Source organism: Anolis carolinensis, chromosome 5 (assembly GCF_035594765.1).
Source record: "Anolis carolinensis isolate JA03-04 chromosome 5, rAnoCar3.1.pri, whole genome shotgun sequence".
In the NCBI taxonomy this organism is placed as follows: Eukaryota; Metazoa; Chordata; class Lepidosauria; order Squamata; family Dactyloidae; genus Anolis; species Anolis carolinensis.
In genome coordinates this window covers 22,942,469-22,958,083 of record NC_085845.1, presented here as the reverse complement: position 1 = coordinate 22,958,083, position 15,615 = coordinate 22,942,469, and the positions used below count along the sequence as shown (strand labels likewise).

General features: G+C 42.5%; 1 long non-coding RNA gene across 1 annotated transcript in view; it reads right to left on the bottom strand.

Moving 5' to 3' along the window:
• Positions 1-15,296, bottom strand: part of LOC134299113 (uncharacterized) — a 33,363-nt gene extending 18,067 nt beyond the window's left edge. The window contains exon 1 of the long non-coding RNA XR_010006247.1: positions 15,080-15,296. This is a non-coding gene — a long non-coding RNA (uncharacterized LOC134299113). The remainder of the gene's footprint in view (positions 1-15,079) is intronic.
• Between the last annotated feature and the right edge of the window lie 319 nt (positions 15,297-15,615).

The following is a 15,615-nucleotide window of genomic DNA, read 5'->3' as shown; positions in this document are numbered from 1 at the left end:
ATGGGATCAGGATTCCTTTTCAGAAAAAATCCAGCTGGAGAAACTGACAAGGCTCATGTCAATACAGTACACAGAAAGAAAGAGGTAGCATGTACTTTTCTTTTACTCCTGCTATAGACTATTGTAAGGCAGCTATCTCCTATGGCTAACAAGCAGAATCTCTGAGAGTTTAGAATTCTGGATCACTGCCAATGATAATGTTAACCAGCTGAAGATTTCTACTGGGAATGCCAGTGTTCCTTTCTTCCTCTTTATTGGACTTCTGTGCTGTTTACAATTCATGAAATAACCTTTAGGGCTGAACACTGCAACTTGTCTGTTAAAAAAAGTTAAGATACTTCCAACTTACACTCACTGTTTCTCCAAATTATCTAAACTATTCTTCCACAACTGATTATTTTCATTGTATCCCTCATGTTGATGGAAACTTAATTTGAAATACTGTGTTTCCAAATTAATCTCCATCTATTGCAAGTTGTGCTCTAGATCAAAATAGGGTCAATGCATTTTGAAAGTAATTGTTCCTGTATAAATGCTCTGTATTTAACTGTAGGATATCTGTGAGATTTGGCTTTAATTAACAGCAAGTTTGTTCACCAGAGATTATAGCATTTCATGGTTTTTATTGCAAGTTGATGATATTTGCATATAATAATGGATGTGAATGTTTTTAAACTTAATTTTAAATTGGCTTCTTTTACATGTGAGATAATTAACCTTTCTGTGTCAGATTTTAAATGTTGAAAGCCCAAACACCAAAAGTGTAACAGAACTGAAAATAAATTTGTTTTTGACTGCAAGTTTCTCAAAGGCCTAATCAAAACTTACCAAACTCCTTATGATCCTGTACCCTTTGCTCCCATCCCTTTACCCAAATTTTGCCTGTGACAGCAGCCAGTCTATGGCAGCCATAAGAGGTCTTCTATTCCTCCTTGCAATTCAAAACCAAAGCATAACAGGAGATTCTGGCCTCTCTTTGCAGTGGGGAAATAAAGCATCCTCCATCTCAAATGTGGCTCTGTGGCTGAGGATGGATAGTTGCACGCAGCAACATAGGGACAAGCCATCCCTTACATCTACGGTAGAGGTATCAAACCTGTGGCCCTCCAGATGTTTGGGCCTCTAACTCCCAGAAACCCTAGCCAGCTTATCCAATGGCCAGGAATTCTCAGAGCCGAAATACAAAACACCTGGAAGGCCAGGAAATGCAAAGCACAAGGAAGAAATGGGTAAAATGGACCAGATTTGTGTTTAGGTCATCCATAATCATTATGTCAAGTGCATAATATATGGTCAGAGACAGCTTTGCTATTACATGGAGTAATGTGCTCACCTTAGGCAATAGATGTTGGAAAAAGCAGTAAATATATGTGTTTTTCATTAAAAATTGGGATTTGTCACTATCAAAACATAGAAATAATGGAAGGTTGGGGTTTTTTCCCTCCTCTGCCCAAATAAATTGGCTCATTTTAGGTACCTTAACTTAGGTACTGTAGTAGATGGCACCATTTGTCATTTTGCCTTAGGCAGCAAAATGTCTTAGACCAAACCTGCCACACATTGTGGATAATTTAAATCCTAAATCCATGAACTCTCTCACACACTCTGAAATGTAAATATATGAAGTGGGAGGATATGGTGCCTGTGTTTACATTAGATCTTTAACATTAGTTTGCTAGCTGGAGCTAGTTTGAGTACTAAAACTTAGTAGTCTCTTGTGGCCTATTTCTTTTGCTGCAAGACACTTGTGCCGTCCGCCGGACAATAAAAAACTATAAAACTGAAACGTGCTGTCCTTTATCCGGGCGAACTGCAAATCCCTATAAGCTGTCCTATAGATATTGAACGACTGAGTCTGGATAACTTCAAAAAGGATGTTTATTCATACAAGGTTGTAAACCTGGCACAGATCTTAAAGTTGCAGAAAATGAAACAAATTTCTATAGGTTTTAGGTACAGAATTATCCCTGGTTCCAGAAAGCAAAGGTGATTATAAAACCACTATACCCTAATCACGCTGCCTATATTAGAAGGAGAAACTCTTTCTTTCCCTATCTTTACAGCAAAGATTAGTTCTAGAAGCGACAGAATAACCCTGCTCCTCCAACTAGATTTCCTATTCCAGATCAATATAATTCAATACTTATCTAATTTGGATAGGCTTAGATTGGCCTGGTTTTGAGGATGATTTGTCCCAGTTAGCCTTGCACAGCTCCAGCACGTTGGAAGACTATAGCCAGAATGAAGCTCCAAAATGGAGACTAGACCCTGGTAAAAAGGGCGGTCCTAAGATGTTGCATTCTTTGACCAATCACTGCAAAGAAAACTGCAGCCAGCTCTTGCAGATTCCAAGCCATTTTTCCTAGGCTTTTGCAGCCAGAGGCTCAAACAAAATGTAAAGGAGGGAAAACAAACAAATGACCAATAGGTAAGGCAAACCATCGTCCTGGGGGACGGAACACTCCCCGCTAAATTCCCAGGATGTGGGAATTTACCAATCAAAAACATACAAACACCTTTGTATACACAACAATACAAACACTAGAACTTTAAACATCTCCAATAAGCAACACGAGGTCACTAATTGGTCTGTCCAAAATGGACACTTTGCCTCTGTTGCAAGTCTTTAATTGAACTTTCCTGACCTTACCGTCCGGGCAAGGAAAGGTCTTTAATACAATGCCCATGGGCCACGCATGGCGGGGCAAGTCTTTGTCCTTTAACAACACAACGTTGTTAACCTCAATGTTGTCCTGTGGGCTTTGCCAGATTCTTCTAGCTTGAAGCTGGCTTAAGTACTCGGCTTTCCACCTTTTCCAAAAGTGGTTGGCCAAGGACTGCACCTGTTTCCACAGGGCACGGTGAGTTCCGTCCGGAACTGGCAACATGATGTCCTTCCATCCTGGCACCTTTTGTGTCAAAATAAGTGTAGGAGTCAGTGGTTGTAAGTTCTCAGGGTCACTGGTAAGGGGAACCAGCGGCCGGTTGTTGATAATTGCGGTAACTTCCGCCATAAGTGTCACCAAAACATCATGCGTCAATGACCTATGACTCAAAAACATGGCATTAAGGATTTTGCGACTAATACCAATCATCCTCTCCCAAACACCACCCATATGGGAGGCGTGAGGAACATTGAAAGTCCACATAATTTGTTCAGTATTCGTAAAGTTCTGAACCTTTGGGTCTCTCCCAAACCTAGACACACAATTGAGTTCTTTGGTCGCACCTACAAAATTGGTGCCACAGTCCGACCGAATTGACTTAATTGGCCCTCTGAGGGCTATGAACCTTTTCAATGCGTTTAAAAATGATGAAGTGTCCATCCCTTCTATGACTTCTATATGGACAGCTCGTATTACTAAACAAGTAAACAAAACTGCCCACCTCTTGTTATTTACAACACCACCCCTGGTTTTCCTAGTGACAACCTCCCAAGGACCAAACACATCGATTCCCACATGGGAAAAGGGTGGGTCTGTCAAAGTCCTATCCTGAGGTAGTTCTGCCATCAACTGACTTTGACAGTTTCGCCTAAGGCGCCTGCATTTAACACATTTGAAAATACAACTGTTGACCAACCTTTTGGCATTAACTACCCACAGACCTTCATTTCTAAGGGCTGCCTCAGTTAGAGTTCTACCCTGATGATGGATCCTTTCATGGTGATGCCGAACGAGCAGCAATGCAGTGTGACTATTAGGGGGTATGATGATGGGGTTTTTTATGCACGCCTTGAGTTTAGCTTTGGCTAACCTTCCTCCAACTCTCAAAATACCCTCCTTGTCTAGAAATGGGTTTAACTCATTTAGAAGACTTTGATTAGGGATGTTGAGCCCTTGCTCTAGCCTAGCTATTTCCTGCTTGAAAGCAGATCTCTGTACTGACTTGAATATGACGCTCTTAGCCTTTATCATATCCTGGACCTGTAAAGGCTCACTATCTTTGCAAGCTAAACGATGTATAAGCCTAGCAACTGCTCTAAGAAGACTGTGCCACTCCGAAAAACGTTCAAAACGGTGTGGTTCCAGGCAAGATCTTTGGCCCATCTTGATTTCTGTGGTCATCTTGCAAACTTTCACCTCTGGAACGGACTCGGGCAATTCTGTATTTTCGGTGGGAGAAAAGGCTGATGGAAAATTGACTTCGGTCAAGCATCTGGGGCCTGTCAGCCAACTTGAACTTAACGCTCGTTGAGCTGAAGCTCCTCTGGAAGCGATGTCAGCTGGGTTGTCGCTGGTGGCGACATGGTGCCACTGGCTAGGCGTAGAACTGGATAGAATGTTGTTGATTCTATTAGCCACATACACCTTGGGGTCTTTCTGCATCTTCTTCTTCAGTGACCAGAGTCTATTTTCTGCCACATGCCTGTTGTTTGGCAAAGTGGGTTTTTCTGCTTTAAAAGGCAGAGGGGCTATCCAATTTCCCTCGGGACTCCGGGAAACTTGAGAGTTCATGATCTCTAAAAACCTCTGTTCATCTTTGGAAAGCGCTGTAGTTTCATCCCTTTCGGAGACTTCAAAGATGGAAGAATACTCTGGTGTTATCCCCTGACAATAGACCGAGATATGACTCAAACAGCTATGCATTAGTGTGGGGCGACTGCCTTGAAGCACGTGCGCTTGACGAGTGCCCACCGACGATGGTGGGTGCATCTTGTTTATGCACACTGGGCCTGTAACTGTCCAGCCTAGTGGTAGCAGCTGAGCAATGGGCGCCCCTGGAGGTCCCTTAACTTGGTCGTTCACATAGAACAAGTTCGGACAGTCCGCACCAAGCAGAAGGGCAATGTCCACATCTGGACGGAAAGCAGGTATGGCATTCTTTAATCGTCGCAAATGTGGATGAGCCGCCACAACTTCTCTAGTTACAATTTGTTTTTTGTTCCGAGGGATGGAGGAACACTCAATCAGGTCTGGCAACTTGAACTGCCTCTTCTGGTCGCAAGAGGAGACAACAAAGCCAGATGCTATGCGACCCTGCAACTTCTTTTTTCCTGCACACGTAGTCATAGTGTAGTCAACCATCTTGGTTTTAAGGTCAAACGTGCGGAAGAACTCTGGAGTAGCCAGGGAGGCGTCGCTCTGTGAATCCAGGGCCACATAGAGTCTCTTTCTAAGCCAAGGGCTCTTGGCTGGATATACATCCGCTAGGCAGATAGGATGACAAACTCTGTACTGGTGCGAGTCAGAACACAGCTCTGTACAGGCGACTGCTGAAACCTCCACCTGCATCTCTGGTGCGACTGGCTTGTCGGTGTCTTCGACTGCTGACTTTTCTTTTGGTGAAACGTTCCCTTTGGGGTGGGAGATGACACTGGAGTTGTGCATTGCGGTGCAATGCTTGAGGCTGTTGCATTTCTCACACTTGACGTTTTCTTTGCAGTTGGACGCAAAGTGTGGAGTTGCTCCACAGCATCTAAAGCAGATTCCCTGCTTTTGAACTAGCTGTTGCCTCTCTTTGTATGACTTTCTACTAAACTCCCTGCAGTTGGCCAAACTGTGAGGCTTTTGGTGGATAGGGCAAAGCAACTCTTTTACCTCCGACCTGGGTTCATCAGTCTTGTGTTGAGTTTCGACTGCCTTTACGCTGACAGGTCTATTGGCCTCTCTAGGTGGTTTCTTGTCCATTTCAGATGCCTTCCCTGGATGGGTCCCTTGGTATAAGGTGGGGAGGCCCGTCTGCGGATCATTCCTTTCTCTGGCCGCCCTGGTGATGAACTGGACCAAATGAGAAAATGGAGGGTATGCCTGGGAGTGGGCCTCCTTGTAGTTGAAGACCTCCTGTCCCCAGCGTTCTTGCAAAGTGAAGGGCAGCTTGGTCAAGATCTGCCTCTGGGACAGGTGCTGATCGAGGCACTTCAAACCGGGCAGTTCTGGATTCTCCTTGGCCGACTCTAATTCCGTAAGGAGATCGCTGAGGTCCCACAAGAGTTTGAAGTCTTTGAGTTTCAAAGCTGGGAACCTTTGGAGCTTGTCCATAAGAGATGCTTCAATCTCTGTGCTGGCCCCATACCTCTGCTGCAACCTGGCCCAGGCCTTTTCCAGGGCTTTGTCGGGATCGGCTACGTGGGCTGCGTAGATCTTCTTAACTTGTGAGGATGAGGCTGGGCCCAACCATGCAGCCAGAAGAGTCAGTTCTTCCTCAGGCAATAACTTTAAGTCTCTGATTGCTCTCTGGAAGGTGGCCTTCCAGAGAAGAAATTCCTCAGGCTTGTCCGAAAACTTTTCGACACCCTTGTCCTTAAGATCTCTTCTGGGGCTTCTGATGATGGAGACAAGCTGGGACTCTGGCGTCGAAGGGAACAATTGAGGAGTTTGCTGTTGTGGAGTGGACTCCCACCGTGCACCTTGCGTCAACCTTTGGCCTCTTGGAGGGATGACATCGACCACTGACGAATCGGTGGCTCCCTGTGCAGCTGTCTGTAAGGGCCAACTAGCACTTGGCCTTGAGGCCCTGATTGACTGACCTAGGGATTTAGCAGGAGGCACAGGTAGCTCGGGCAAGGGTGAGCTCCCCGCTATGACGCTCTGCTCTGCAGGAAACTCAAAAGTGACTTTGGGGCCCTGCTCTGGGTAAGGAGAGAAGTCTTCCTGTTCCTCATCCGAAAACTGGCTGTTTAAGCTATTAAGATGCACAAGCACCTTGGAAGAAGGGTCCTGCTTCGGCAACTGACTTACATTTTCTTCTGTGAGTGGCTCAATTAGGGCCTTGGCCAAAGTCTCAGCCCTTACCTTTTTGGCAGTAGCATCCATCCTTATTCTAAGCATTTCTATTTCACCTTGCCTTTGGGCCTGTTCCATTTGCATTTCGCTTTGTCTACGGGCCTGTTCTATTTGCATTTCGCTTTGTCTACGGGCCTGTTCTATTTGCATTTCGCTTTGTCTACGGGCCTGTTCTATTTGCAGTCGTTGCTCTTCTTCTTTAAAGGGAAGGGTGAGATCAGCTGCCTTAGCATCAGCCTCCGCCCCCGCTACCTTGCTCTTTAGCTCCAGACGTGCAGCCTCCTTAATGTGCAAGGCAGCTAGGGAAGAGATGGCACTCCCAGCAGCAGAAGACTTGCTAGAGTGGCTATGTTTAGATGATGCACACTCCCTTAGTTTAGATACCTGGCTAGAGCGGTTGGACTTAAGACTAAGTGCCACAGCAGGTGATTTTAAAAGATTGGTCTCATGGCTGCATAAGGAAGACTGATTTCCTTTTGGCTCAGACCTTAGATTAACAGGTGGAGAACTAAATTCCAAGGCATCTAGAATTGCCCTCACCTTATTTTCTTTCTCATTAGTGTCAGCTAAGACACTCACTATTTCTAACTCTGAATCCTTGGCGTTAATGCGCTCGAGGACCTGGACTATCTTAGACACCAAACCCCTCCAGAGACCGAAGGTCTCTTCAAGGTCGGTCTGTAATATGGATGGCACCCTTGTAATACCCAAGCTCTCAATTCTGTCCATCAATGTTACAATTCGCTCCCATGCCGAACCTAACCTCACATGGAGGAGCTCCCTTTCATCTATTAGATGGGCTAGCATCTTGGCTGAAGGGTGCTTTATCCTTCGGGGCCTTTCATTCCTACTTTCAGCCTCAGAAGGAGGTATACCATCTGTATCATCTTGAAATTGCATAGACATTATGTATTCTTAATAGCAAGTAAATTTACAACAAAAGCAAATACAATATATAATACAATGCACAACACTTAACCATAGCAATATATATCACTAAGTAACTATACTTTACAAAGATTGTGACCTTTGGCGCCAGATTTTAGTGGGCAAGCTGCAAAATGCCAACTGACAGCAACTTGCCACTTGATACCTCCCTTGCCCGAGTGACGTAAACTGCCAAAATGGCGACTTCGCCAAATTTTCAAGCACCTCGTGCTCTGCGGCTCGAGGCCTGCCGCCGAAGGAGCACCGAGGCTGGCTTTGGAAAGGAGGAGAGAAAAGACGCCTCCTCCCCGCTGTGAAGGGAGGTCACCACCGCAGGACGATGAAGCAGGTCACCACCGCAGGACGATGAGGCAGGTCACCACCGCAGGACGATGAGGCAGGTCACCACCGCAGGACGATGAGGCAGGTCACCACCGCCAGGCGATGAGGCAGGTCACCACCGCAGGACGATGAGGCAGGTCACCACCGCAGGACGATGAGGCAGGTCACCACCGCAGGTCAATGAGGCAGGTCACCACCGCAGGATGATGATGCAGGTCACCACCGCAGGACGATGAGGCAGGTCACCACCGCCAGGCGATGAGGCAGGTCACCACCGCAGGACGATGAGGCAGGTCACCACCGCAGGACGATGAGGCAGGTCGAAGCCGGCCGAGTGCTCCGGCCGAACTCGCAGCAGCGTTGCCAGGCCTGTCCAGGTTCTAGCCTGGTTCTGGTGGGCTTCATGCCTCAGAGCCAGCCAAAGAACTGTCGCTGGTGCTCCGCGGCTCGAGGTCTACCGCCGAGGGAGCCCTGGACGTTGCTGGGAACTGCACAGCCTGTGCAAACCCAGAAAGCCACTGGGCCACGTGCGCACACGCGAGCCAAATAGCAAGGAAAAAGAGCCCCACTATTTGACTCCTTCAGGTCTGAGAGCGGGCTCCACTGCCTCAGACGCTGGTAGAGTCTTTAGGTATGCAGACTGAGCTCAGGCGGAAAAGCCGCGGCCTAAACTAAACTTCCTAAACTATAAAAAACTATAAGCCGTGCAAGCTAGCTCAAGCGGAAAAACCGCTGATCTACCTCAAAACTGTGCCGTCCGCCGGACAATAAAAAACTATAAAACTGAAACGTGCTGTCCTTTATCCGGGCGAACTGCAAATCCCTATAAGCTGTCCTATAGATATTGAACGACTGAGTCTGGATAACTTCAAAAAGGATGTTTATTCATACAAGGTTGTAAACCTGGCACAGATCTTAAAGTTGCAGAAAATGAAACAAATTTCTATAGGTTTTAGGTACAGAATTATCCCTGGTTCCAGAAAGCAAAGGTGATTATAAAACCACTATACCCTAATCACGCTGCCTATATTAGAAGGAGAAACTCTTTCTTTCCCTATCTTTACAGCAAAGATTAGTTCTAGAAGCGACAGAATAACCCTGCTCCTCCAACTAGATTTCCTATTCCAGATCAATATAATTCAATACTTATCTAATTTGGATAGGCTTAGATTGGCCTGGTTTTGAGGATGATTTGTCCCAGTTAGCCTTGCACAGCTCCAGCACGTTGGAAGACTATAGCCAGAATGAAGCTCCAAAATGGAGACTAGACCCTGGTAAAAAGGGCGGTCCTAAGATGTTGCATTCTTTGACCAATCACTGCAAAGAAAACTGCAGCCAGCTCTTGCAGATTCCAAGCCATTTTTCCTAGGCTTTTGCAGCCAGAGGCTCAAACAAAATGTAAAGGAGGGAAAACAAACAAATGACCAATAGGTAAGGCAAACCATCGTCCTGGGGGACGGAACAACACTCAACTCATAATGTGGAAAAAAGTGTAAGGATGTCTTCCTCTCCAATGGCATAGATTCCAGCTTACTGTAAGATAATGGGCATACTTTGATGAGTTTTTTTTTCTTATTCTTTTTTTCTTTGCCTTTGGTCCCAGGGACATCATATGTATAATTTATCTATTGCATTCTTATCCCTTTCCATGTAATACAAGAATGTGGACATGATTAGCAGCATTGTTCCATTCTTAGATCAGTCTCTACAGCACATGCATCCCATGGAGATTATCACAGTTCCAGCCAAAGCCTTTGCCTCAGTACATTACTTCCTCTGCTGGAAACTCCCACCACCAAAATATAATTAAAACAGAGCAGGAAAGAGTTACAAATCAAACACCAATGCAATTAAATGGGGAATTGTCACACATGGGGTGGTCATGCCATTCATTAAGAATTAGGCTGCTTGTCTAATTTACCTCTTGTCATTTAGTTAATCATCCTGACAATTGGAAGGCCATTCTTATTGAATATTTAGAATGAGCTTCCTTTTCATCATCATCACACTGGGGTATGGTTACTCATGATTTACCCCCATACTAACAATTTGCTAATCCATTCTACAGTAGTATATAAACATTCACAAGTCAGCATAAATCAGCCAAATTCAGCTCTAGGGTCCAGTTCAGAAATCTGTTGCTTGCTTTTTTCATACAGAAAGTTCTGTAGAGATTCCATAAGAGTCAAATGTTACCAGCTGCAGATCTATGGACATATTTCTCATTTGACTAAAAGTGGCATTTGTGTGTAAACAGAGACATCGCCAGTTCATCACTTTCTCTCTTAGACCACAAATCCAAGACAAGCAGTGTTGGCCATGCAACAAAATACAACAAAATACCAATTTCACAAGAGAGCTATGGATTTTGGCCATGCAGTAAAATACCACAAAATCCAAAATCTACAAAAGAACAATGCATTTATTGGCCAACCAAAATGCAGAAAATGCAACCTTTCAAACCTCTAGTGATTTCTTCACCAAAAGATGCTAAAAATAATTCAGGGGTTGAAAAGTGATGATGTTAGAATCATAAGCCTACATTTTCTATCAGATGTTTCTGTTGTAGTTCAATTTTTCCAGGGGGATCTCAATGCTGTCAGAGGCTACTCCCCCATTTGTTCATGGACAAAAGGGCAGTAAAATACAAACAATAACAATTCAATTCCATTAATGACAGAAAAGTAACTTCCCTTGAGATCTAGGTCGACCCTCTCCTGTGCAATGCATCACTAACTGCTTCTTTCTGATCATGTAACTCTTTGTTTTATTGTAGCAGGCCTAACATATTTTCTCCCCAAGAATCTGACAATACTTCAAGTGTACTAAGAACTTGGAACAAGCCAAGAGCAAAAAGATATTAAGCCGAAGTAGCATGTACTCAGGAAAACATAACATAAATTCAAGCATATAAAAAGGAACATTAAACTAATATCTAATATTCCAAGTTAGCATAGATATTAAACATCACTGCTTGTTTTTTAAAAAAACAAGACTGAGAATTTGAGAAGATCAGGAATGAAGATATATAAGGCATAAAAAGGGGGTGTAATGGTATGCATGTTGGACTAGAACTCCAGGAAAGCTGTACTTAAATGTTCAGTCCTGGAAATCCACTGATGAATCTTTGCCAAGTCACACTCCTTAGCTTCCGAGAAGACAAGGACAACTCCTCTCTGAAGAAAGCTTGCTGAGAAAACCCTGTGACAGGGTCACCACAAGTCAGAAATGACCTGAACTTACACAACAGAAAATATAAAGGGCATAGCTTTTGTCTTAGGTATATTTTGTAATTCTAGTATTTACAGAATTTATATATAGTTCATATAATGCATCCTCTGCCATCATGTTTACTCGATCCATTTTTCCCTTTCTTTATCTTCTCACTTCTGCTTTTTCTCTTTATAACTCCATGATGTTTTGGAATCCTTGCTTCCTTTCAGCTTATTTTCACTGGTACTCATTGAAATGTTCAGTAAATAATTGCTACTGTCAGATGTAGCTTTGAAGCTTCCAAAATGTCCATAATGTGATTTTCATTTCCATGGACATGTAGAATTATATCAATATGGCACCCTCATCCTGAAATCTCAATGTCTAAAACCCTTCTACGTGTGGTGGGCATATGGAAGAAAATATCCCTGCTCTAATCACTTCTCCACTCTCAGTACCAGCACTCTGTAAAGTGTGTGTTAAGAGTAAAATTGATATGTACTTCTGTATTTTTTTTTACTTAAAGCACAAAACAGGCATATGAACTTTCTCTTGGTTTAAGTCCTCCTTGTCACTCTCACCTTATAATTCAAATGATGTATGAGACAGAAAGGTAGATTTTTAACTCCAGCTCTTCTTCACTATTCTTGTTAACTTCTGCAGCCTTCTGAACACATGTAGTGTTTCTGCATGATTTAAAGCCTGGAAAGCCCAGGTTCTAAATTGCAAATGTAACCTAAATAAGAGAGTAGCCATGTTGCTGTAAATGTCCAACACAACATGGACAGCTGCAGAGAACATAAAAGAAGTTATGGGGCAAATGACTTAACTTTGTCATATGATGGCAAGGAGAGAACATGTGACCATGTTTTTTGCCCTTCTTGTCTACTTCTTTCTTGATCCTTCCCCAGTCAAACAAAAAGGCAATATGGCTGAGAATTCCAAACTCCAAATCCTAGGACTCCATTGGATGAAGCCATTGTAATGAAAATGAAAGTGTAGTGTGATAACAGTGTGAAATAAAGAGGTTCAGCTATGGTTAAAAATTATCTGAGCTGAAAGAAAATGATCAAAGTATTATCACCTAGCAAGATAAGGTGGGAAGACCTTATTTCCCTGTAGCAAAAATAGCTGCACTCTTTTATATGTTATTTATTTATTTATTTATTTGCAGTATTTATATTCCACCCTTCTCACCCCAAAGGGGACTCAGGGTAGATCACATTACACATATAAGGCAAACATTCAATGCCAGAGACAGAGACAAATGCAGGTACCTGGCTGGCCTCGAACTCATGACCTCTTGGTCAGAGTGATTTGTTGCAGCTTGGAAATGCATGTAGATAGCTGCCTCTTTGAGTCTAGTCTGTCTTGTTAACCAACACATTTTGTTCAATGAAGAACAAATCCAAGGATTGCTACCAGTTACTGCAGTTTCAAAGGAAATTTGCAAAATGGAATATATATGGAAACACAAGACCTTTCATCAACTGTTGCTAGGCATTACTGAAAATTATCAATTGATTTAAAATGACAATAAGAGACCCAATAAGCCACCAGGGGCCAATTTTGTGGTCAACCATGACTCTGAGAGTTAAGCTTAACCATGATCGTCTATGCAAAGCTACTGGAATGATCACGAATTACAAAATGAAGGCATGCTTTTTGTGATAAACATTTTGGCAGCACTCCCATGCAAAGTCATGTACGGTTAAAATCCATGGAAGTCAATGAGACTTGAAAGCATATTTGCAGCCAAAGTGTTTATCACTATAATACAGAATTACTCTTCTGCAGATATGAAGCAATTGCTTAGAAACACAATCTTTGTAACACCATAGCGGCTGGTAAATTTTGGAGTTGGTATGGCCAAAAATATTTTTAAAATCTCAATTTTTCTTTTGTCTCATTCATTTCTCTATATGCTATCTGTCCCAGCCTTACAAGTATGAGACCTATATGTGTCAGTTAGTAAAAGTGGATGAGTTTGAGCAGAGAAAAAAGAAACTCATTTGAAATGTTCATCCGGGAATGTGCATGCTTTTGAAACCTATACAATATATTTAGTTTTTATATCATGCATGTCTTGATATACAGATGCACATCTGCTTGTAGTTCTTAGTCTAGAACAGTGGTTCTCAGCTTGGGGTCCCCAGATGTTTTTGGTCTACAACTCTCAGTAATCCCAGCCAGTTTACCAGCTGTTAGGAGTTCTGGAAGTTGAAGGCCAAAAACATTTGGGGACCCCAGGTTGAGAACCACTGGTCTAGAATCATTTTGGGTGATCAGAAGGGATGACATATCACTGTAACCAGTCAGATGATTTTGGATTTTTTCCTGTTTCAGAATGTGGAGTCCACTCCAATAACTCCATTTTAAAGTATTTTGGTGAGTTTTTCAGATAAAAAAGTTTTAAAGATGGGAAAGAGAGGAGGTACCATCATATTTGGGAAGTTAATAGACTACATGAAGGTCCACATAGTATTCCATGGGCTACATAAGTTTATGCTTGCAGTCATACAAAATTTAGCTAAACCTTTTTCAATATCAAAGTCATCATAGAAAACAGAGCCCTAAAAAAGAAGCAAACTTTTCACACTGTGAGGGATCAAGAAGAAAAGTTTGGGTGGAAGATTAGATTAAAAAGAACAGAAAGAAATACAAAAGGAACATGTCCATATGCTGTTCCGACAGACAAACACTAGTGTCTTCTATCTGCAGTATCCTCCTGTACAATCCTTTTTTTATTCCAGTACAAACCAATTATGTAGCTATAAGTCAAATTAAAAGTGTACATCAGAGGCAGACTAAGCTGGGCAAACTGGAAGAACTCGAGTAATAATCCAAATGATCTTATTTCTCAAACTAATGTGAAAATAGGAGTAGAGACTGGCATTGTTTTATAATTTTATGCTTGCATACCAGGGCGTGTGTTAGTGGAAATTCATCCAATACCTCTTTATATAGCAATTCTGCTAGACAGTACAATCGCTGCTAGTTTGCACCCCCAGTACAGCTCTGCCCTTGACCCAAACTTCTCAGAATTATCCACAGTAATGTATCTGGGAAACTCCCTTGTACCAACTGGCCTTCATCCTGAATCTTTAGTCCTGGATCGCCACATATATATGCTGTGAGGACTTTTTGCTTTGCCAGGCTCAGATAGTATCTTCTCCTTAGTTTCCCACCTTCCTAATTGTTCTGACCATTTTTGGTTTTGTAAACATATCAGAACATTTCTAAAAATATATACATTTTCATAAAACAGTACACCAAAAAGTTGTATGGGAAAGAAACTAGAAGATTATTGTAACAAGGAATTAAGAAGTGTGCTTCATCTCCACCTTTGCCTTTTTACAAATGTCTGGCAATAATTGTCAGTTAGTAGAATAGTAAAAGCGTATGAAATTAGGAAGAAAGTCTTGCTTTCTTAGACTTCAGCTGGTATAAATGCCTGCACCTGGGGAAATGTCAAAGAACAGTTGATATGAGTTGAAAACATGATTTTCAATGACAAGTGTGATGGATGACCTGTCATAAAGTTTAGTCGTACAGCTGCAGTAATTATGACAGACACTTAAAATTACACATAGACTGTGGGGCTTTGCATGTATAAATAATCCTGCTTGAGCTTCAACACAGCCCTTGGACTATGATGGTACTGTCTGCTTGTGGGCATGTCGAGCAATCCTCTGCTACTATATTAGTATTTATTTATTTCTCACATTTATATCCCACCCTTCTCACCCGAAGGGACTCAGGGCGGCTTACAGTAGTGGCAACAATTTGATACCCATACAAATCAATATCAAACAGTGCATAAAACAGTTAAAAATGATTAAAATACAATATAAATTACAAAATATAAGTACCTGAGGATGAGAAAGTGGGACTTGCCCAAGTCACCAATGGGCTTCCATAGTTGAGCAGGGATTCAAACCTTGGTCTCCAGAGTCCAATGCTCAAACCAGTACCTTCACCCAACCCTAATTTCAGCAACAACAGCTTCAAATGAAGTTGTATCAAGCTTTGTTGTTTGGTTCGGTATGGTGATATGTCCTAAAGGATAATCAATAAAATAATTTTTAAAATAACCGCTTCAAAACTCCATAATCTTTCATAAAATTGTGTTGGTTCCCATTTTCAGGATATTTAGGTGGGAGCTGATTTTGGGTGTAGAGATAACAAAAATGGCTAAAGACTAGTCAGATTCCCATAGTTATGGTACTGACTCACGCAGAGTAATTTCCAAGTTGTCCTATTGTACTTTTAAGCCTGTCTTATGTTGTTGCTGTATTCTGTTAAGCAAGCACTATCTCTCTGATTTGGCATGAAGAATGCATTTGAAAGAATCAAATTGAAATATATATAAACTGCTGAGCTAAAAGCTTCCCCCACTTTTTTATTG